Here is a 25502-nt window from a genome sequence, read left to right as displayed (position 1 = left end):
AGATACGGCATCCATTTTGTCTCTTGCCCTCAAGTAGTCAGCGAACGGACGCTGTCCGCTTCGCGACCCTGGGACTCCCAAGATATTTGCGGAAGACACATGTCCTTTGAAAGTGTCTTTATGACGAGGGGGTTGCTACTGTAAGGCAGATGGCGCCGCTCGAGGCTCATCTTGCCGCACGGACTTATTGTCTCAGCCGTGCATCTCATTAGGCACGTCCCTTTGATGCCTGTATCTCGTGCTTCTCGTTACCTCCCCTTTTACACCCTTTCCGATCTCCCCACTGTCTCCGTCTTCCTCTGCACCTGTCTTCGTTCCTATTTTGATCTACTTTACTGCTGATTGGAATTTGCTAATGGTGGGAAGATGGGTTTTTACAGTTGGGAACCGCCAAATGTTTCCGTATTTATGTTCCGGACCTTATGTGTTTCAAAGTGACCAAAGCGACCCCTCTGAGAGCTAAATGTGGGAACCGGGTTGTAAACTATTGTGTCTCATGTTATCTTATGGGTAAAAACTGTATAAAAGGAGCGATCCACAAAACCAATTTGAAGCAGTCTCCCCGAACTACACTCGATGTACTTCCTGTGACTTCTGTGTTCCCTGCAGTGAATAAACCTTGACTCTTTGACGCCCAAGGAAGTGTCCCGTGTCTCTGTAACTTGTACGCCGGAGCAGGTTACCCACGAAGGTTTCAGGTGTTGTGCCCTGGCACCGCTGGGTCCAAAAGAGCCCAGTCCTTCAGTTGGCGCCCAACGTGGGGCTGCATCAGTGGTACCGGTCCAAGCCCGACGATCGTGAGGAACTTCGTGTGAAATCTCCGAGGGAAGGTGCACCCCGCTTCATCGATCCTGTTGTCGAAATAAGTGGCCCGAAGACTTTTCCCGCGAAGATTCCCGCCTCCTAACGGCTGCGACGGACTGCTGCCCTGACTGTAGACCTGTTTTGGCGCCTGGCGTAGACCTTGGTATAGCGAGACGATTGACGGGCCTTCCTGAGGACGCCATTGATCTTTGAGTTAAGTATTTGTGGGTCGCTCCCAGAATCCTTGGTTGTCAACACTTTAGCGAGTGTTTTTGTTGTAGACACTTTAGCGAGTGTCTTTGTTGTAAACACTAGTGTTTTTTGTTGTACACGCTGTGTGAGTGTTTTTGTCGGTGACACTTTGCTAGCGTACTTTGTTGTTGTATTTGTTTGACGACTGCAGCCGCCAAAAACCGAGGGTTTTGTTCTTGCTGGGACTTGGTAAATCCCGTAACCCTTGAAGTTTGTGAAACTCGGCTAGTGTGCAAGATGCCTGGTCGCAGTACTTTGTTCAGTTGCTTTAGACCTTGTGGTGCGGATTCCCTGCTGGAGGACTCGTGTCCGATACCTCCGGTTGGAACTCCTACTTATGACTTATATAGCAAACATGGGCTAGGCCCGATTGCTTTTAATGATTACTGGATAAAATATACAAAGAAAGACGGCGATCTTCGTTGGCCACCTCACGGTAGCTTCGAAGCGTCGATCTTAGATAATTTGGAAATAAAGTTGTTCGAACGCAAATCTAGGCCGGCCATGTTTGATGCCTTTCGGTTGTGGCGCAAAGAAGCCCGACAGAAAGAAATCAGACAGAATAAACGTAGTGAGCGAGATAATGTTGCTACCATAGTGAAGAAAGCTGAGCAGTTTCAGCGTGATAAGGAGGATAAGGATAAGGAAGTGTTTGAGAGGCTACAGCGTATGTCCATGGATAAATGCTATCCTGCTTTGCCTACGGAGTCGGATAAGAAGGAAGAGGCAGTTGAGGATCCTTTAATGTCCTATCTTATGAAGTCGCCACCTCCGTACGTACAGGGTATCGCAGCTCCTGTGGTCCCTGCCGTACCTGTTCTTCCACCTGTTATTCCTCCACCAGTTCCTCAACCTGCTCCCGCTCTTCCGACTGTTCCTGCTCCTTTGCCTGTTTCTATTCCTACTGCTCCTCCGCTTCCACATACTCCTGCTCACACTACTGCTCCTGTGTTGTTAACCCCTGTTGTTGCTAATGTCTCTACTCCTTCTCTTGTTAGTCCTGTGTCTTATTCTTGTCCCTCTACTCGTAATCGTAATTCTCCTAGTGTGCCAAACTTTTTTCAGTCGCTTGGACCTGTTTTTGGGTCTGCTGGTTCTGATGGTCCTCAGAGACGTAGCCAGCTTCCTGCTAATAGAGAACGTGTTACGCTATGCAATATGGCGATGGGTTGGATACTGAACCCTGTTAGAAATCCACCTCGTGTTGTCCTCGAAACGTTTGATCAATTCAACGTACCTACTCAGAGATATGTGTTTGATGAAATGTGCAAGTTCTTGCATGATCAGATAGTGGCCTTTGCGCCTGACGAGGTGCTGTACGCCCTGTCTGAACTTCGGCTTCAGTTCGCAACTGGACTGATAGTCGACACTAATGTCCGACGCGCTGTTGAGCGGTTACTATCTCTTCGTCCCGCTCCTATTCCTCATGCATTGTTCGTTGAGGACATTGAGAAAGGAGATGAGTCTGGCCAATATCCTATGCGTGAAGTTCCGCCGGTTTGGGTACCCGCTGATAATACTAATGCTAATGCTCCAGTTGCGGCACATTTCCAGAGAGTGTGGATACACCTCCCATGGAAACGATCGGAAGTGCTTCAGGTGAAACAAACTTTGCCCGATCCTCGCAAAAATCCTGCAGGGTATTATAAGGAATTATCGCAGCTCGTAGACGCTACGATAATGAATCTTGCCGATATCGACATGTTGTTTGGCAATGTCGTACCGCAACCGGTATGGGCCAAGATTCGTCACCAAGATCACACAAATGAATTAGGTGGTGATTGGGCTGCTATTACAGCGGCAGACGCTGGACAAGTGGCTGCTACTAAACCCGATCAGTTGATTGAACTTCTTCCCCAGCGAATCATTACATTAATGAAAACGCTTATGCCAGCTATGAGGGTGAATTGGGACAAGTTGTCAGCCTGTAAGCAGAAGAAAGATGAGAGTGTTTCAGACTTCTTTACGAGGTTTGAGGAAACATTCGTTGATCATAGTGGACAGGATATGGGTACTGAGGGTGGACAACGGCTGTTTGTGGATAAGTTTGTATCGAACTTATTGCCCGACTTGTGCAATAAATTGAAGAATTCAGAAAGTGCGTGGGCCGTTTCTACCTCAGCTCAGATATTGGCTACGGCACAATATTACGAAAATAGAGAAAAAGAGGAAACTGACCGTGCTGATAAAAAAACGAAAGAGCTGAAAACTAAAGTGTTGTTGCAACAAGCATATCCGCCGCGTTCTAATCAGAATGCATCTCAACAGAATAGATCACAGTCGCAATCGAATAGATCGCAGTCGCGTAATGATTCCTCTTTCCAAAGATCTTCGTTAGGGTACAATCAATGTGCTTATTGTAGACAGGAGGGACACATTAAATTTGATTGTCCTGCTTTAAATGACCGTAATAGTGGTAATTCATCCAGAGGAGGCCGTGGTGGTTCACAGAATACATCACGTGGTAGAGGTCGTGGTGCTCAGAACGACCGTTCTGACAATTCATCTAATTCTAATAACTGTTTCGATCAACGTGGATCATCACAAGGACGATCTGCGCAGTACAATGTAGACGATTATTACGTCGATCAGGGAACTGACGATAGTAATTACTAGGACAGCCATAGACAAGGAGAGGGAGTGGTATCAGTTCCGGTTGATCAGAGAGGGCCTTACGTCGCAGTTGCTACATCGGGCGTCTTTGAGCCTTTTCTGTTGGACACTGGTGCAGCGAAAAGTTCTATCATGCATTCGAAACTCCCTGGCGCACCTTTGTCTGGCTTAACAAATGTATCCGTTGGATTCTCTGGCGCCCCCGTTAGCAATCCAGTTTCATGCCCTTTGCCCCTTAAAATTGGGCCTCGTGAGCTCGACGCTCCGTTGATTTTAACCACTGGTTGTGGTGAAAATCTTTTGGGTCTGGATTTGCTTAAACGTTTGTATGCAACTTTGTATTGTTCTCCTGCGGGTGTAAAGCTTACGTTCGGAGAGAGCGTAGTCTCTCCCATGTATTTGTCTCTCGATAAGCTTCCACCGGAATTGGATTCTCTTCCTGCGTCTTTGTGGGCGACGGGTCCAAATGATGTGGGCCTACTTGATATCTCCCCTTATGTTGTTCAGTTGAAATCGAATGTGCGATTGCCACGTATTCCCCAATACCGTATCTCCCTTGATGGTGAACGAGCTTTGTTAGCGATCATCTATGATTTGATCGAGAAAGATGTTATTGAGGAGACACGGGGAAACGTGTGCAACAGCCCTGTACTGCCCATTCTTAAACGTACTGATCCTACCAAACCGCCTGTCTATCGTTTTGTTATCGATTTACGGGAGGTAAATAAAATTGTGGTTCCTCAATTCCCTGTTGTGCCTGACATCACGGCGCTACTGACTCTGATTCCAGCTACTGCTTCGTGGTTTTCGGTGATTGATTTGAAAAATGCGTTTTTCAGCATCCCGATTGCCGAAGAGAGCAGGGACCTTTTCGGTTTCTCTCTTGGTGGACGTAGCTTCCGGTTCAAACGCGCTCCTCAGGGCTACTGTGAAAGTCCATCGATTTACAGTCAAGCTTTGAAGGGTCAACTGGATGCGTTTAGGTTGCCGGTTGGTGCGGCTTTAATCCAATACGTCGACGACTTATTGGTGGCTGCTGATACTCAGGACATTTGCAAAATTGCTACGGTATCGTTGCTGCAACATCTCTGTGAGTTAAATCACAAGGTGTCACCTTCAAAACTCCAATATTGTTGTCAAGAAGTAACCTACCTAGGTCACTTATTGTCAAAGGAGGGAAGGAGATTGACCCCAGAGAGAATTGCAGCGATTGCGCGAATGGCTGTGCCACAAACCCAGAGAGATGTGCGTGCCTTTCTAGGTATCACGTCGTACTGCAGGCAGTGGATTCCTAATTTTTCATTGCTAGCGAAACCATTGGTGGCTCTTACGTGCAAGGATGTTTCAACTCCTTTACCATGGACGGAAGAATGTCAGAAAAGTTTTTTTGAATTACGTGACTCATTGTGTTCGGCTCCTGTGTTAGGTACCCCTGATTACAGCAAGCCGTTCACGTTATATGTTCACGAGAGGGAAGGTTGTGCTTTAAGTGTCTTAACGCAACCGTTTGGTGGTAAGCAACGTCCATGTGCATATTTTTCCTCGACCTTAGACCCAGTAGCTAGAGCATTGCCGAGTTGTTTGAGAGCAACTGCGGCAGCTGCGGTCTCTATCCGACAATCAACAGGATTGGTCATGGATAATATGCTTACGGTGATGGTTCCGCATGCGGTCGATACTCTTTTGAATCGTACGAAAACTCAGCACTTGACGAGTGCGAGGTTATCGGGGTACGAATTGACGCTCTTGGCAAGCCATATTCAGATAAAACGTTGTAATGTCCTAAATCCGGCAACTTTGTTACCAATTAGTGCAGAGTCAGATGAAGTAACAGAACATGACTGTTACTTGCGGACAGAGGAGGAAACGAAAGGTCGAGTGGACCTTAAAAACACCACATTGGAAGACCCGGAGGGCACTCTGTATGTGGATGGGTCATGTTTTAAATTGCCGAATGGTGATGTGACTACTGCTTATGCTGTTGTGACGTTGAATACGGTTGTTGAGACTGCGAGATTGAACCAGAATTCTGCCCAAGCTGCAGAGCTGATTGCTCTTACCAGAGCATGTGTATTAGCAAAAGGTAAACGTGTGAATGTGTACACCGATAGTCAGTACGCTTTCGGTGTAGCGCATAGCTTTGGACGGTTGTGGCGAGAGCGTGGTTTCTTCACGTCGCATGGCACGAAAATACAGCATGGCCAGCTCGTGAACGATCTTTTGGATGCATTGACTTTACCTGCTCAAGTTGCAATTGTTAAGTGTAGTGCGCATCGTAAAGTGACGGACGATGTTGGTCGTGGTAATGCGTTTGCAGATGAGATTGCTAAGGAGACTGCCCGGAACCTTAGCACTCGAATGTATGTGACGAGTTCGGTTAGGTGGCCTACAGAGTCGAGTATGTGTGAGGATACTATAGAGAGTGTGAAAGCAATACAGAATGAGGCCACCGACACTGAAAAGATGAAGTGGAAAGAAAGTACGGGAAGGTTGGATGTGAATGGTTGCTGGATTGATTTGTCGGATCAGAAAAGATGGATGTTGCCTGATGCGTATGTACTGGCCGTTGTGACAATGGCACACGGGTTAGCACATATTAGCGCGAAAGGTATTTGCAAGTTGTTGGCTGATGTGTGGAAGAATGATGGCATTACGAAGTGTGCTGAACGCTTGGTGAAGAATTGTATGGTGTGTATAATGTACAATCCTGGCAAAGGAACCCCAACTCCCCCTGGCAGTTTTGCTCCTCCTTCGTATCCCTTTGAGGTGATCCAATTGGACTTCGTCCATATGGAGCGATGCAATAACCTGAAATATGTTTTGGTTGTGGTTTGCGCATTCTCTCGATGGATCGAGGCCTATCCCCTCAAAGATAATACTGCTTTGTCTACTGCGAAAATCCTACTGAAGGAATACTTTCCTCGGTATGGGATGCCTAGAGTCGTGTGGTCAGATAACGGAAGTGAGTTTGTTGGAAGTGTGATGAAGAGTGTGTGTAAGGGCCTTGGAATTAATCAAAAATTCCATAGCGCCAATCATCCCCAGTCAGCTGGATTGGTTGAAGGGTACAATGGCACCCTTAAACTAAAACTAGCGAAGATTCAGGCTACGACTGGACTTTCGTGGCCTGACGCTTTGCCTCTAGCATTACTGTCAACTAGGGCGACTGTACACTCCCGAATAGGGCTTAGTCCCTATGAAATAGTGTTCGGCCGTCCTGCGAATGTGTGGGGGGTTCCTAGGCCAGGAATATTCGTTGATCTTGAGTATCCGATGTTGATTGATTACTTACATGACTTGACTGCTAAACTGAGGTTAATTCATCAACAGGTTTACGACGCCTTGCCGACGCAGACGGAGGGTCCAGGCCACCAGCTCCAGCCCGGTGATTGGGTAGTTACCCGTAACTTCTCACGCAAGAAGAATCTGGACCCCCGCTTTGTTGGACCTTACCAGGTGCTCCTGGCCACGAGGACTGCCGTTCGTCTTGAGGGGCGGAAGAATTGGGTACATGCTACCCATTGTAAGCGAGTCCCTATTCCTTTGCCGGCAGAACCGTGGGTGAGGAAAGGCATTGCGTCAACAGAAGCAGAGACATTGCCGGCGTTTGTACCTTTTAGCGACGCACAGCTTGTTGGTGAACACTCAGCGCAGCAGAAAGCCGCTGTTGAACATTTGTCAGCAAAAGACTCAAGACCAAATCAACCAATTGATCAACAGGACGCTGTCTCTTCAACGGATCCTTTGTTCGACGAGCAGACACGTCCCGGGAAACATCGATATTCTTTGCGTTCTCATACTAAGGACAAATAAAATTTTCTTGCTTTGCTGAAACTGATAACTGCAATATCCTCGTTTCCCCTGATCAACTTTGAACAATTCGTATCATTGAAAATTGTTTTGTACATATATTAAGATTTTTCCTTGTATCTTTTTTCTTCCACAGCTGAAATATTGTGCTAAATAAAATACATATTGTGTATTGAGGGCCGTAGGGCCGCGCGCGTACTTCCTTCTGGACAGTAGGTCTTGACGCTAGGTTAAAGGCCGTCGGTTCCTAGGAACTCCTGGGAATTGACTATTGCTGCACAGAACGAAGTGCGTCAAGAAACGTTGCGGACGGTCGTAGGGAAATGGCATTTTCGAAGCTGAACGATTTGGAAGGAGCTCAGGCGTACAGAGTCAAACTGCAGAAACTCAGTCGTACTAAATGTGTTGTATTCCAATTGTTTGTATTGTTTTTTACTGCTTCTGCATTCTTGGCGGGTGGGGTGTATTACACTATGTCTTACTTTTTACTTCCTACCCCTACTCCTACTCCTTACCCTAATCTTACTTCTACTGCTTCTCCTCATTCCTTTCATATGTTACCGGAACACGAACAGGCTAGACGTGTAGAATTCCGCAACAATTCCTTTATCCAGCTCCTCCATCAGCATCAGTTAGTGGTTAACACTACTAATTGTTGGGTGTGTGGGTTGATGCCACATACTACGGGTAAGGGAATTCCATATCTGGTGTTACCGTATAGTTCCCAAGGGTCAGCTCGAGCATTCCAAACAATGCTTCGAAGCGCACTGGGTTTCCACCCCACTCCAGAACAACGTTCCCCCATCCCTGGTCCTACCTCGTATCAGTGGGTGCTATCGATGGCAATAGCGGATATGGAAGATGAGATCCATGATGCTTTTCTCATCCCTAAAGAAGAGGTACAAGCCTATAGGGTCCTAAGTAGAGGGGAATATAGTATGGTCACTAATGAAAAGCAGCTTAAAAGCTCGTCTCCAATATGGGTCGTGCCCCACACTGGTAATCTTTGTCTTGTGGGTCGTGGTTCGCAAGCCTCACTTGGAGTAAGTGCTTGCACTGAAAGTTACCTTCTGCCAATGTCCCCGACCCCTGTGTTTCTGGCTGCCAAGGGTACATACTTTATCTGTCATGATCGTGCATACACATGGTTGCCCACAGACTTCATGGGCTCATGTTTCGTTGCAAATCTGTTGCCTCCGACGTTTACTGTAGATGCCGATTATCATAAGACTAGAGTTGTACGAGGCGTAATTAGCGAAGAGGATACTGCCGGTCAAGAGGCAGGAGACTTTTTCAAGGGTTTCCTCCCGTTTTGGGGACCTATGGTTAATAGTAGGAACCTGAGACATTTGACTCGAGTGGTAGAATCGACAGCTAATATTACTGCCAGTGCCCTTGGTAATATCACCTCAGAACTTCAGGCGGAGAGACTTATGACGTTGCAAAACCGTATGGTTTTAGATGTCGTCTTGGCAGATCGCGGTGGGGTATGTAAAGTGATCCATTCGAGCTGTTGCATTTTTATACCTGATAATGCTCCTACTGTCTATCAAGCCATCTCGAAGTTGCATAAGATCTCCGAATCCATACACGTGGATGTAGGGGATTGGACGTTACTTGGATGGTTTTGGGGCCTGGTATCGACTTGGGGTTGGAAGATTCTGATGATCATCGGGGTTGTGGTAGTGTTCCTGTTCACGTGTTGCCTTTGTGTGCAGTGTGGTCCTGCCTTATGTGGCCTCTGTGCTACAACGTGTATGAGACAACCATCTGTTCCCAAGGGGACTCGGTTGGACAGAGCTATGCTACAACGACATCTTGATGGTCTGATATGATTCCGACTAGTGCTTGCCTACATGAGGGCAAAAGGAGCGTCTGAGGTTCCGTGACAATTGTAAGTGGTGTTTTCGACTCGCACGAATATGGTCGAGTCTGGTATCTATGAACCGCAAATGACGAGTTTAGTAAGTGTGCGCAGTTTCGCTGTGCTAACTTAAACCCGTTCGTTTGTTACGTGGGTTTTTCATCTGTACCCACGGGTTCCATCTTAGATACGGCATCCATTTTGTCTCTTGCCCTCAAGTAGTCAGCGAACGGACGCTGTCCGCTTCGCGACCCTGGGACTCCCAAGATATTTGCGGAAGACACATGTCCTTTGAAAGTGTCTTTATGACGAGGGGGTTGCTACTGTAAGGCAGATGGCGCCGCTCGAGGCTCATCTTGCCGCACGGACTTATTGTCTCAGCCGTGCATCTCATTAGGCACGTCCCTTTGATGCCTGTATCTCGTGCTTCTCGTTACCTCCCCTTTTACACCCTTTCCGATCTCCCCACTGTCTCCGTCTTCCTCTGCACCTGTCTTCGTTCCTATTTCGATCTACTTTACTGCTGATTGGAATTTGCTAATGGTGGGAAGATGGGTTTTTACAGTTGGGAACCGCCAAATGTTTCCGTATTTATGTTCCGGACCTTATGTGTTTCAAAGTGACCAAAGCGACCCCTCTGAGAGCTAAATGTGGGAACCGGGTTGTAAACTATTGTGTCTCATGTTATCTTATGGGTAAAAACTGTATAAAAGGAGCGATCCACAAAACCAATTTGAAGCAGTCTCCCCGAACTACACTCGATGTACTTCCTGTGACTTCTGTGTTCCCTGCAGTGAATAAACCTTGACTCTTTGACGCCCAAGGAAGTGTCCCGTGTCTCTGTAACTTGTACGCCGGAGCAGGTTACCCACGAAGGTTTCAGGTGTTGTGCCCTGGCACCGCTGGGTCCAAAAGAGCCCAGTCCTTCAAAGGTTGGCTGGAAGGTCAAGCCAAAAAATGATGACAAATTAGAGAAGTTTTGGCATGTTAAAGACCAACAGTCTGAACATGAAGGCTTGCTTGTCAGAGGCACTAGGTTAGTTCCTCCAATGTCTATTAGGAGTGAACTTATTTTACTGGCTCATAGTGGACATATGGGTATTTCAAAGACAAAGGAGAATTTGAGGATGTCGTACTGGTGGCCTAGCATGGATTTGGAGGTGGAGCGGAAAATTCGAGATTGCATGGAATGTGCTTTGAGTGAGAAGGTAGCGAAACCCAAAGTCCAGCTTATGGTTATCAGGACACTTCCAGACAGGCCATGGGAAGAAGTTGGTTTGGACATTCTTGGGCCTATATACTCAGCAGGGTCTGAATGGTATGTTCTAGTTTTAATAGATTTATTTTCAAGATGGCCAGAGATTGCCATCACTCGTGGCATAGTGTCCAAGCATGTGATAGTTTTTTTAGAAAAACGTTTCGCTAGGGAGGGCATTCCTAACAGCATTTTAACGGACAATGGGAGTCAACTTGTGTCTAGGGAGATGGAATCATTTTTGTCTAATCATGGTATAAAGCATAAGAAATCTTCTTTGTACCACCCAGAGACGAATGGCACCGTGGAGAGGTTTAACCGTGTGCTCAAAGAGACAATTAGAATGGCTAAATCTGCAGGTTCAGATTGGAGAGGAGATGTTTTTAAGAAGGTTAAGCTTTACAGGTTATCACCACATGCCACAACTGGTAAAACACCATTTGAGCTCTTAAGATCTAGGTGTGCCAACACTTTGGTAGCTCCTCCTTGGGTAAATGATTTACATCTGAAAGCATCAACTGGAAGTGACGCGTGGAAGGTAGGTCAGGAAAGAAAGCTTCAAGCTAGGAAGAGAATTCATGATTTGAGAAATTCAGTAAAAAAAACGATGGTGCATGTGGGTGACTGGGTTCTGATAAAAAATCCTTGTAAGAAGAACAAAATGGTATCTGCTTCATTTTGGAAACCTATACAAGTTATCACGGTTTTAGGTAATGCGATTAAAACTGCTGATCATCGCATTTGGAACTTGAACAGGGTTGTGGTGATCAAGAAGGACTTTGTTGGCAACTCTAAGTCTCCTGTGTCAAGTACTTCATCTGCAGGTACCTCATCACATCGGACCGTGATTGGTCCTGCCATCACGAGGAAATCTTCAAGGGTTACACGTGTACCTACTCATTTAAATGATTTTGTAAAATAATGTTTTTCTTTATGTTGTTATTTGTTATAGGAAGGGAGATGTGTGGCATCCTGCTCTTGCTTCTTGTTGCCAGGTTGCCACATGCATTAGAATGCTCTGTACAGGTTCTGACATTGTTTGGTTTGGAGTATGTAGGCAGTTAAGCCTGGACCTTTCTACTGGTGACAGCTATCCTGTGGATGGGATCCTATTCTACAATAAACACTTATTTTACCTTCAACTTACCCTTGGACTTCTTTACAAATTACCATCATGCTGATGGAAGACATGACAAGCCACACCCACTGAGGGCGTCAACATTCAAATCAAATAAAGTTTGTTTTGTACAGGGAGATCGTAATGCCTATTTTCTTTCCACAGACCCCATGAAGAAAAGGCGGAGCGGCCTCCAAACGCGTCGGGTGCATGGCACACATTTGCGGTGAACACTGGATGCAGAGCTACGAGGGGCCAGAATAGCCGTAAGGCGGGAAGGTCGAGGGTGCCTTTCGGAAGCGCTGTAGCGCATTGTTGGCTTTGAATATATATATGTATATAGGTATAGATAATAAATACAATGTCTGTTGTCACTGTGTAGTTATAATTATCAGAGTTTCCATATGAAGAGTACTTTTTGTTTTGCAAATAACTCTGGCGCTATTTTTCGACCCTGCACAAAACCTTCCCCCCAAAAATTCTTCCATCTCAGCTCAATCCTGGAAAATGTCAATGTGATATTTCAAGTAGGGCCAAGAAAAAGGGAGACTCCCAAAACATTGATTTCGGATCTTAATTCCCAAAGGAAACTTCTGTCGTCAATTCAGAAAAAAACAGCTGAATGCAATTACACAAAACTGGGAAAAAATTAGACCTTTAATTATAAAAAGAGCTTTTTGTGATTTGATATAAATCTGTTCAGGAGTTTTTGAGAAATGTAAGTAGGTGCTTGGAGTGATCAAGAAAGGATTCAAAAAGAATGTATGTTTGGTACTGCGGGACTCCTGAAGTACTGAAAATTAAAATATGATTGGCCGTGGGAGATTTTTCTCTGGTTGGCTATCTTGGTACTAATGGGCTGGTACTTAGAGATCTAATTGACAGGCTACAACCTCTAGAAAAATGTTATAGCCACCACTACAGGACTTGGGGAACAGATCATCTGGCACCTGTGAGTGGGACCCAGAGAGAACCCTCAGGGAACAAATAATAAAAAAAGTATTTTTTCATGTTTCTGGTACCACAGTATTCCAGTGGGACTAAGCGCACCACTCCCATGAAGTACTGCAGTACTCCTGCAAGGAGCAGTCACAAAAGCTTAAGCCCCATGGTACTGAAGTATTGCACAAGCGTCTTCTGGGGAAGCTTGCACTGTACTATGGTATAGAAGGAATTAACCTTGGCATCAATACCACGTAAATACTGGGGTACTCGCAAAAAATAGAAATTAATAATAATTTAAATGTGGTTTGGGGATCTGTTGAAGTTTGCCCAACTCAGTGTGAGTGGGCAAAACCATGCTGTGAACTAATTCCCCCTTTGTGATGTGCACAGTTGGCCGCAGGGCCTGGCCTTTAGCCCAGTTCAGTGCAGGTTGCAAGCACCCTGCTGCGTATGGCCCTGTGGATATACCCTGTGGTTAGTTCCTGCGGCCAACAATGCCCTGCACCTGGCTTAAAGCAGTTGGTGGGGGGGGGGGGTTGGCCATCCATGGGGGCTATGTTGGTCACCCATGGGGAACTGGTGCAGAGCCTGGCCTGAGACCAATCCCCAGTGCGTACTGCCAATGGTTATCGCATGGTTGGCCACACATTGCAGGGTTGAGTGTAGAGCCTAACCAGCAGCCAATCCCCGCTTTCAACCCCCGGCTTCACACGCTCAAAAGATGTGATCAGCAAGGAAGTTAGTTGAGTATGATTGAGTATCATCAAAGAACCACAGGAATTCAATGAAAAAGCAAAGGTTAAATTGATGTCATAATTAGGTATAGTAAGATCTTGGTTTACATCAAACAAACTTCAGAAATGCACTGAAAAAATAAGATCTTAGATTACGCAAGAAATGAAAGAAAACTTAACTGACAAAAGTTAAAGTGATGTTATCGTTAGGTGTTGAAATAACACAAAAAGAAATGTTTAAACCAAAAACAGCTCTGAAATTCCCCAATTATAGTCTACTACACTTATGACATGTTGAATAGTATCATTCATGGCATCTCAAATGACGTTTGGAACATACAGATTATAAAGACATGTTCTAAAGATAGGAGAATAACTTTACCAGATAGGGTCAGAATGCAGGGCATGCTAGGTAAGTGATATTGAGATTGGAGGAGATAACGCAGAACTCCATATCAGCAGCTCTTTCCATTAAAGGAGAAGGATGGTCTTTGACATGGTTCTTCAGAACAGAAGAGTTCATGCATCAGGCACTGACAGTGCACAAATCCTACCAAAATAAAAAGAAAGGGAACTGGAGGGGCTCAAAAAAGTAGTATACTCTCCTGTTCATAATAACGTAATATCCTAGACCATCACAATCCAGTTTCACACCATCTCATAGCACTGAGATTGCGTTGATGATGGTCACCAACCATATCAGAGGTTCTTTAGATGCCGATATTCCATTTATGCTAGTACTGCTCGACTTTTCGGCCGCATTCAATACACTGTACCATCCCAAATTATTACATAGGCTACAAGAGATTGGCATTCATGGGACAGATCTCTCCCACTCCTTCCACTTTCGGCAAACAAAATAGTAGTCCAGGCTCTTGTGATTAGTCACTTGGGTTATTGCAACGCGTTGTTGGCTTCGGCGAACGAGACATTGCTATCAAAATTGCAGGTGGTACAGAACACTGCAGCTCGCCTCATTTGCAATTTCTCATCTGCCCCCTCCCCCACCCCACCCCTCTTCTGCCATCCTTGCATTGGCTCCCAGTTCTGAAGAGAATCATTTTTTTAATGTGTTGGCTTACACATAAAGCCTTAACTTCAACTGGACCCTCTTCCTTAGGTACCAAACTTAGACACTACTGCCCGCCGAGACTTTTGAGATCGAGTGATAAATCAGTGTTAATCATTCCTCATGTCAATAGGGTCATACTAGCAGGGACTGTGTGAGTTGGATGGGTCCTTCAGGGTGATCAACAGGAGAGGTTGTTGCCTGTGGTTTAGGCGGAGGGTCTCTCCATATGAGGAGCAAGGGATGCTTTCTGTCTTTACTGACGCAGTGGAGGAGAGACGAGTTGGCAAGCAAGAGTTACCTTAGTCTTAAGTATTTGTAAGGTGTTAAATCAGCAGCAATATTCACACCACCAGACAAAGCTCCCATTTTTTCCTGGTCACGGTGTGGAGCTTATCATTTTCTGTTCACTGTCACCTCAGTCACATATGAGATTCATAACTGAAAAAATGAAATTTGCATCCATTTCTTTCATTATTGTACTTTCGCAGTCAGTGTCTGTGCTCACAACGTATAATTAAGCACCATGGTAACTTTTCCCTATGGAGTGTGATGCCAGACATTAATCGAGGCATGTTTTCCGGAGCAAAAATCATAGCGCACAGAATTAGTATGGAAATTACCTCATCTTTAAGGGACTTTACTGAAAATGTATGAAAATGGGAACTTTTTACCTGTGAATGAGATTGGGATTGGTCAAGATTTCAGAGTCATTTAGGGCCTCATTTATGAGGCAGTGCGTCACTTTTACACCGCTGGTGCGTCACTTTTTGTGACGCACCAGCAGCGTAAAAAATGTGCCTTGTTGCACCAAATTTACAAAGTGACGCATCTAGGTAGATGCATCACTTTGTAAACCCCTGCGCTACATTATACCTGCGCCCGGTATAATGTATGCAGGGGGGCGTTCTGACGCAGGAAAAGGTCATAGAAGTGACGCAGTGAAATCTATAAGATTTCACTGCGCCACTTCTAGGACGCAAATGCGTCAATTTCTTACTCCTGCCTCACAGCAGGCGTAAGACTGACGCAGGCCCTTTCACATGGGGCTTGCCCCATGTGAAAGGACACATTGCTGGAGTTGCGTCACTTTTGTGACACACTCCAGCAATGCGTCACTTTTGCGCCTACAGATACGTCAGAAATACTGACGTATCTGTAACTCCTTGCGCAATGATGCGTCATACTGTAAATATGACGCATCATTGGTGTCGCAAGGAGGGCGCAATGAAAAGTGACGCATCGCTGTTTTGACGCAGCGATGCGTAACTTTTCATAAATGAGGCCCATAGAGTTTAGCAGAGCAGGAGCACAGCTGCAAATTAACAGTGCTCATGCTCCATCAAACTCACAGTTTCCCATCTCGATTTAGAGTCGGGAAGTGCGGGTTTCTGACACGAGGCCTCAGTTGGGTCTGCTATCCAAAAACTTCAGATTGAAAAAGCGTTCACTATAGGGCGGTATGGTCATGGTGACAGTGGCACCTCACTGTTTACAGTGGAGGCGACTCTTCTTAAAAGTCCCAGTCCGAGACCACCACGTGAAGCATAGTACTGCCATGCAGGATAATCACTCAATGGTCCCTAAACGCAGGGAGAAAACCCCTTGCCCATGTGGGGCATTCATTTTTAGTTTTTCAAGCATAAGCTCTTGCTTTGGAAGTTTATTCTTATCGCGTCTGCTCGGCAAAAGCCACAGTGGTGAGGTGAGACTTCACTGAAGGCAGCGAGATCCTTTCCTGGGGTCGTTGAGAATAGAGGACCTTGTTCCACTGGGAAAATGAAGAAGATGACGTGGGCTTGCCTGGAGGGGTGGAGGATCACCCGCCATACTCTTACCTCTGAGTTTCAAACACGCTCTGAGGAACTCTCGTTTGGGATGGGCATGGAACAGTGTAGCACTTTGTAGACAGGGAAGGGGTGAAAGAGGCAGACATTCTGTGAAAACAATGAGCTGCTGAAGTGAAATTAAATCACAATGTGAACAGGAGCACTGCAAGTGGCACGCTGGAAATGGGGGCGATCCACTGTTGTACTTGGCATTCCTTGTCGGTAGTGACTTAAAATGCTTCACATTGTGCTGCAGTTAAGATGTGACAAAGATGACCGATAGTAGTGTTGAGGAGACATGGTTTTCTGCAGTTCACAAAGGTAGATTTTCTGCTTTCTTTTCCCTCTCTTTTTAGGTCTGACTCTGGAGAGGTGTCACAGTAGTAATGGATACTCTGTTAGGTATCTGTCAATGCACAGAGTGCACTCTCCAGGTGCTAACATGCACAGTTAGAGGACTGTGATGTATAGATAATTAGCCTCACAGTACAGAGACTTGGACTCTCTGGACTAGAGTGCCATTTTGAACAATAGCAGCAGTTCTATAGCAGATTTCCAATTATTAAAACTTTAATTGTAATACATTTCAAAGACAAAGGGCTTGTTTTAGATCTAGGCAGATGGGATACTCCATCACAAACATGATGGATATCTCGTCTGTCGTAATACAAGTGCATACAGAATATCCGTCATGTTTGTGACAGAGTATCTCATTCACTCAGATCTAAATCAGGCACAAAGGTTAGGGTAAGCCATTGATACCAAAATATAGGGCCGCATCTAAAACAAAGTAACGCAGCTCAGTGCCGCAAGCCATTTGAATGCGCCAAGCTGCATTAGTTTGGAAGTAAAGGGTGCGCCATATCTACAACGATATGACAGATCCCTTTGCCCTCCCACGTGCTGGCGCACAATGGGCTGCCATGAGCCGATGCAGGCACAGAAAATAACCACAAGTGGTGATTTCCACTTTCTATGCATGTTGAAGAATGCAACACGCTTAGAAAGAGGAAAAAACTAGAAGAAATAAAAACATTCTCCTCATTGCCCCTCCCTATGCCTCCCTTGGGGAGACGTGGTATTGTGACGCATTTCCAGGTTTATGATTTTTCATCAATCTGGATATGCGGCAAAAGCCATGGGTGTTGCATGGGAACACCCACAGCAACACCCATTTCACGCAAAGTGCTACATATTAAGGGGCCGTATTTAAAGGACACAAAACCAGGTAGGGTGGCTTTACGTGTCCTTGTAAATATGGGGCAGCTGGAGTAATGTGTCTATTCCCTACCCTGTGTAGAGTGGTAGTACCATACATCTACCAGGCCACAATTCTCAGCCACTGCCGCAGGACTTGCCATCGCACACAAGACCCCCTTCCAACTCTCCACATCCAGCACGAGTGACCCCCACTTTAACACAGAACACCTGCACTTCTAGATCCAGCCCAGCCCCAGGACCAAAGTACATGGGACACTCATCTAAAGACCACCGGGACCCCACACTCTGTCCGCAACCATCATCGCCGAACTCGCTGCACCCCACGCCATCACCTCCATGGACTACATCTTACTCAGGGACCTGAATTTCCACCTCGACAACTGCGACGACCCAGACTCCACCCCTCTCCTTGACAACCTCGACAACCTCTGACTGAACCAGCTGATCAACACACCCACGCACAAGGCTGGACACACCCTTGACCCAATCTTCATGGGTAGGACCAACATCCGCTTCAGCCACACCACGTAGCCGCTCTGGACGGACACCACTGCATCTATTTCACATTCAACACAACCACCACACCCAAACCCGACCCGCGCCCGCCATGAAGGAACTGTAGCAAAGTCACAGAGGAGCACCTCAACAGCGCGCTCCTCCAAGAGCTCCCCAGCACCACGACTGACACCAACTCCGCAGCCAAGGAATTTCACCACTGGATCTCCTGCTGAACCGACAAGCTCGCACCCCTCTGCCACCCCGACAGACAACACCCCCTAAAGGCCTCCTGGTTCATCACAGAACTCCAAGAAGCCAGACACTCCTGCAGATGCCTAGAGAAAACCTGGCGAAACTAGAAAACCACGGAAGCTTGGAACAATCACAGGAGTGCCATTAAGGAATACCACCAGTGCATGACAGACACCAAACAAACCTTCATAAGAGACAAAGTACAGACAAACGCTACCAATGCCAAGGAACTGTTCAACGCCATTCAGCAGTTCGTTAAACCACCCAGAGAAGCCACGGACATCACACCCTCCCAAGAACTCTACGACAAGCTCAGCTCCTACTTCCATCTGAAGATCAAGGTTCTCTACGACAACTTCAATTAACAGACGCCAGATACCACAACCCCTCGCCACCGATAAGCCATCCATCACAACCTGGAATCCTGCCACCATAGAACACATCACCGCGACCATGAAGAAAACCCGCTCAGAAGCCCTATAAGACCCCTGCCAACCGCACATATTCCACAGGGCCGCTGCTGCCATCGCACCAGAACTAGGACAAACCATCAACGCTTCCTTCAGGTCCGGCATCTTCCCAGACGACTTGAAGCAGGTGGAGATCAAAACTCTCCTCAAGAAACCATCGGCCGACCCAATGGACCTGAAAAACTACCGGCCCATCTCTCTTCTCCCCTTTGCTGCCACAGTCACAGAGAGACTCTTAAACACCTAACCGACCACCTTCATCGAAGAGAACTCCATCCTGGATGCCTCCCAGTCTGGATTTGCAGCAACTAAAGGACCCAGAACGCCCTCCTCGCCGCCACCGATGACATCTGCATGCTACTTGACCAGGGACACACCATGACTCTCATCCTCCAGGACCTATCCACAACCTTCTACACAGTTTCACACCACACACTCGCAGACAGACTTCACAAATCAGGGATACAAGTAACCACCTATAATCCTTTCTCTCCGGACGAACCCAAAGGATCAGACTATCTCCCTTCCTTCTGAACCCACTGATACACACTGCAGAGTTCAACATCTACTTGCCCCTCTCACTGCGATCGTCAGACAGCATGAGCTCAGCATTGTATCCTATGCTGAGGACGCCCAGCTCATCCTCTCACTCATGAAGAAGCCGGAAGACACCAGACTCTGTTTCCAGGAAGAAATTAAGAATGCGGCAGCCTGGATGAAAGACAGCTGTTTGAAGTTCAACTCTGAGAAGACCGAGGTCCTCATCCTTGGATACAACAAAATGAACAGGTGAATGAGAGTTAATTGCGCTGGGAAGAAATACTGGTAATATAACACAATATCCGGTTAGCTCAAAGGATAAGGTTCTGGTCACCCACCCAGAACCAGACAATGTGACATAAAAGCAGGCCACAAATGTAAAGTTGAGAAAACAAACAATATATCCTGAGCTAAAAGTTCATCAATATCAGAATCAAAATATTAAATCCAAAGAATCAGAGTATCTTTATTTTATCTTCATTTGTTTTCATTCTCAATTGAATCCAATCTTCACCGAGAGAGCATACAATAGCCGCTGCCAACACGTGTTTCGTCTTGGTCTGGTGACCAAATGACTTCGTCAGGGCTGTAAGTATTATAATAAATATAATCACAATTCCATTCAACTTTGATCGCACCACATAAAAGCATACCAAAGACAATCCATATTGACACAAAGTGGCTTTAGATAGAGTTTCAATATCATTAAAATAATGATCTTAAAAAAGGGGACCCATAAATGAGGTCCCTCAGAATCCTGATGCAGATATTTCATCAAAGAAGTTCACGAATTGTAGATAGTACATCAACTCTATTATATACAATATCCTTTCGAAGCTAAAGTTGTTACCAATCTTATAAATTGTCATCAAGAGGGGAGATAGTGCTATATTAGTGAAAAGTTTTTTCTAGTCAAAGGACCGTTATAGTCAGAAATAGTGTAGTGATCCCATAAGGACGTGAACAGGAAGAAATATAAAAGTGACAATCTCACCATCCCAACACACACCCGAACCGTACGTGAGAAGATAAGTCAGAAAATCATGACAATCAAAAGAAGAGCCGATAGTGCAAACCTCGTTGTGAAATAGTAAATACATGAGTCACATAGACGCGAAGAAGAGGAAAAGATTAATATAAATGTATAAGTTTGCTTACCATATGACTAAAAAAGTATGTACTGAAGTTCTAAAAGGTGTGCCTTAATCCGCAATCAGCATCCACTCTTGTGCTAAAAGCTGAAGGTGAAACAATATCTTGTCAGCACATAAATTAGACCCTCCTAACTTTTCATTTAAAAGCATCATTGTGATAATCCAAACTATGGGCCTCAAAGTACGTGGTTCTAATACGTATAAATGGACCATAAAAAACAATGTTCAAAATAAAGACAAACGATTATTTCACACTCACTTATTTCAAAAGTTGTTCCACGATTTCAAAGTATTCTCCAAGTAGTCACTAATTCACATAATCCATTAGCCCAGTCCTTGGGGTTAGGAAAGAGAGTATAAAACCCAAACCGGTGATGTGTAAGTCAATTCAAACTGGTTCAATAACATTTGAAGTTCACTCGTGTCCTAAGAAATGAGAACAGTCTCCTTATCACTTATATTTGCTATAAAAGAGTTTATTTTTTAAGCCCAATTGTGAAGGGCAATACGATATCTAACCTTATTATAAAATATTATTCGGTCACAAAATGAGAGCCATTCCAAAAAGGAAACTAATTCCTTATTGTTCGTATTGATACTATTAAAAAAGGGGGGAATAAGTCCCAAGTTCATATATAATAACGTATACAACCGTAGACATTACCCCCGAAAGCGTACAAACCAGAGTTTACAAAAATTAGGGCGAAAAGTCCTAAAAATACCCAGAGTACCATACCTCCGAGTACAGAGCGATGACAGCAAACTTCCGATGTAGGCGGCTTGCAGCAACGGCGCCATATTGGTTGACTTCTATTAATTACAGTTCCCAAGTCGTGGTGGTAAAAAACGGACTAAGTTTCAAAGTTCCACGTTTATATTCGAGGGAAAAGTGAGCCGCCATCTTATAGTGATTGATATTAGATAAGCAAGCAAGTAGGCAAACTGCCGTATCCGAATATATTAACGTATTTTGGTGAAGTCAGGGTAAATTAACACTCATTTGTGTTTGGTAAAAGTATATGATAATGAAATTACAAAATAATCGTAGGTGCGATCTGGCCAGTATTTAAGAGGAAACAGCAAGTATTCCGCACCAGTTACCAAACTATACGCAAATAAATGCGTCCTAGGTTCCTATTATGTAAATATGTATAGAGCAATCCATTATGTTCCGAAAATGTTATACCGAACAAAACATGAGTAACCATGTTATCAGCTGGATGCTGTGATCGTTCACAAAAGCGAAAATATAATTATCTTAGGGGGCAAAAGTAAATAAGTCAAAATGTTTTTAAAGGAAAAGCAAAGAGGACAAGAGTGAAAAATTAGTTTAATGGTTCAGGTCGTTAGTAGCAACAGAGAAGATATTAGGATTATGAGGGTCCATGCAGTGGAGAGGGTGCTGAATTTTGATGAGGAGTTACAATACTGATTCATAATGGATTAACCGCATCAGTGCGGCGCGAATTCCCCGCCCATGCTGACTCCGCCTTGAGTGGGCGGAGTCATGACAGAACGGTTCCGTCATCAGCACAGCTCAACCGACGCTGATGACGGAACCGTTCCGTCATCAGCATCGAAGGGGTTAATGTGATCACTCATTTTCCTCCCCTCTCGAACCGCCTTGTAAACCAATGAACATGACTGTAATATGAACTTGAGTACCTGTATATTGTTCTTTTTGGTTTAACATTGGACCAGCTATGAGAAATTGAATTTCATTAATATGTTTGTAGAATGTATTATTCTGACATTCGGATGTGTTTTAGTACTGTTAATTATAATCTCATGTTACCTATATACATGTGGTTTTCTCTTTGGCTTAAAGTCTTCCGCTTTCTGTTCACTCTACCTAATATCTTCTCTGTTGCTACTAACGACCTGAACCATTAAACTAATTTTTCACTCTTGTCCTCTTTTCTTTTCCTTTAAAAACATTTGGACTTATTTACTTTTGCCCCCTTTTAAGATGATTATATTTTCGCTTTTATGAACGATCACAGCATCCAGATGATAACATGGTTACTCATGTTTTGTTCAGTATAACATTTTCGGAACATAATGGATTGCTCTATAAATATTTACATAGTAGGAATCTTGGACGCATTTATTCGCGTATAGTTTGGTAACTGGTGGGGAATACTTGCTGTTTCCTCTTAAATACTGGCCAGATCGCACTTACGATTATTTTGTAATTTCATTATCATATACTTTTAGCAAACACGAATGAGTGTTAATTTACCCTGACTTCACCAAAATACGTTAATATATTCGGATAAGGCAGTTTGCCTACTTGCTTGCTTATCTAATATCAATCACTATAAGGTGGCGGCTCACTTTTCCCTCGAATATAAAGGTGGATCTTTGAAACTTAGTCCGTTTTGTACCACCATTACTTGGCAACCGTAATTAATATAAGTCAACCAATATGGCGCCATTGCTGCACGCCGCCTACATCGGACGTTTGCTGTCATCGCTCTGTACTCGGAGGTATGGTACTCGGGGTATTTTTAGGACTTTTCGCCCTAATTTTTGTAAACTCTAGTTTGTACACTTTCGGGGGTTGAAGTTCGGTGAGAATCGGAACGATGTTTTGGGCTTGTTCGGATATGGATGAGTTTGGTATCTACGAACCGTAAATGATGGGATTAGTAGATATACGCGTTTTCGCTACACTAAGAAGGGTTCATCTTATTTACGGGTTTTCCATCTGAACCTTCGGGTTCCATTTTAGATACGGCATCCATTTTGTTTCTTGCCCTCACGTAGCCGGCGAACGGACAATGTCCGCTTGATGACCCTGGGATTCCCAAGCTCTTGCGGAAGATGCATATTCCTTTGAGTGTGTCTTTATGGCTAGGGAAGCGACACGGTAAAAGCAGATGGCTCCGCTCGAGGCTCATCTTGCCGTGCCGGTCTATTGTGTCAGCCTTGCATACGTTAGGCTCGAATCCTTTGATCCTGTGATCACGCTTCCGATATTGCCCCCACACTCTTTTCAATCTGTTGTCTGTCTTTGTTTCCTTGCACCTGTTTCTGTCCCTTCTCTTAGGTCGTTTACGACTAGAATGGAATGTGCCTAATGGTGGGATAGCGTGCTTTTACAGTTGGGAACCGACATGTTTCTGTAATTATGTTCCGGGCCTCTGAAAACATGAATGCGATCCTTTTGAAGTTTACTCTGGGAACTGAGTTGTAACCTTTTGTTCGTTATGTTGTGCAATGGCGAAAAGTGTATAAAAGGAGCGATCCACTTTTGCAATTTGAAGCAGACTCTCTAAACATACACTATGTTGTACTTCAAGGGATTTCTGTGTCCCTGCAGTAAATAAACGCTGATCTTTGACGCCAAAGGAAGTGTCCCGTGTCTCTGTAATTTGTACGCCGGAACAGGTATCCCACGAAGGTTTCAGGTGTTGTCCCCTGGCACCGCTGGGCCTTAAATTAGCCCAGTCCTTCAGTTGGCGTCCAATGTGGGGCGACATCATGCGGTACCGGTCCAAAGCCTGACGATCGTGAGGAAATCTCCGAGGGAAGGTGCACCCCGCTTCATCGATCCTGTTGTCGAAATAAGTGGTCCGAAGATTTTTCCCGCGAAGATTCCCGCTTCCCGACGGCTGCGACGGACTGATGCCCTGACTGTCGACCTGTTTTGGCGCCTGGCGTAGTCCTTTGTACGGCGAGACGATAGACGGGCCTTCCTGGTGACGCCATTGTTCTTTCAGATAAGTATTTGTGGGTCGCTCCCAGTTCTCAGGTTAGCTCTTTGGTTCCTTTTTGGAACATTTGTTTCAAACTTGAAAACGTGGCATTTGATTGACATTTGCTTCGTACTTTGAAACTTGGTTGTTGTTGTTGAAACTTGGTGATTGCATGGTTCCATTGCATTTTTGGTTCTTAGTTGTTGGTTCTATCTTTTTGGGTTTTTCTTTGACAATTGCAATTGCCAAAAACCGAGGGTCTCGTATTTTTGCGAGGATATCGTAATTCGATAACCCTTGAAGTTTGAAACTCGGTTAGTGTGCACGATGCCTGGCCGTAGTATTTTGTTTGGTTTCCTTAAAAGTTCTAACACGGATTCCCGGTTGGAGGACTCGTGTCCGATACCTCCAGTTGGAACTCCGATTTATGAGCTCTATAGTCGACATGGAGTGGGCCCCATTATATATAACCCATTTTGGATTTGTTATACGAGAAAAGATGGTGTCCTTAGTTGGCCACCCCATGGTAGCTTTGAAACTGAAATTTTAGATAATCTCGGAGCAAAATTGTTTAAAAAGAAAGCTAGGCCAGCAATGTATGATTCCTTTAGGTTATGGCGCAAAGAGGCCAGACAGAAAGAAATCAAGCTGATTAAGAAAAATAAGAAAGAGGGTGTCCTTTCGATAATGCAAGGTGCAGAACAGCATCAGCGAGATAAGGCAGAGAAGGAAAAGGAAGTTTCTATCAGACAGCATAGCATGGCAGTGGATAAATGTTATCCGGTTTTGCCGTCGAGTTCTGAAAAGAAGGAAGAAGAATCGAAAGAGGATCCCTTGTAATCTTATTTATTAAAGTTACCACCCCCTTATGTACAGGGTACTATAGCCCCTATAGTTCCTCCTGTTCTTCCGCCTGTCGTTCCGGTGGCTGCTGGTCAGCCTGTAGTTGGCCCTGTTCCTCCAAATCCCCTTGTTCCTCAAGTGGGCCCTGCTCCTTTACCACCTCTTCTTCCTACTGCTCCTCTGCCCGTAACCTCTCAGTCTACTGCTACTACTACTCCTGTTATCTTGGCTACTCTCACTGCTCCTACGTTTAGTCCTAACATTGTTGCTCCTGTTCTTCTTTCCTCTTCTCCTTCTGTCCGTAAACGTATACCTCACTCTGTTGCTATTCTCTATTCTCCACTTTTCGGATCGTTATTTGAATCCGATGTCTCTGAAATCTCTCAGAGACGAAGTCAAATGCCTGGTGTAAGGGAGAGTGAGACGTTAGTAACTATGGCGCCTAGGTGGATTAGACGTCCTGCTAAGTACACTTCGCGCATAGTTTTCGATACGTTCTCTCAGTTTAATGAGCCCACGCAGAGATTTGTG

The sequence above is a fragment of the Lissotriton vulgaris genome, chromosome 4_1, assembly GCF_964263255.1.
Source record: "Lissotriton vulgaris chromosome 4_1, aLisVul1.2, whole genome shotgun sequence".
NCBI classification, from domain to species: Eukaryota; Metazoa; Chordata; class Amphibia; order Caudata; family Salamandridae; genus Lissotriton; species Lissotriton vulgaris.
This window is presented reverse-complemented; position numbering follows the sequence as displayed.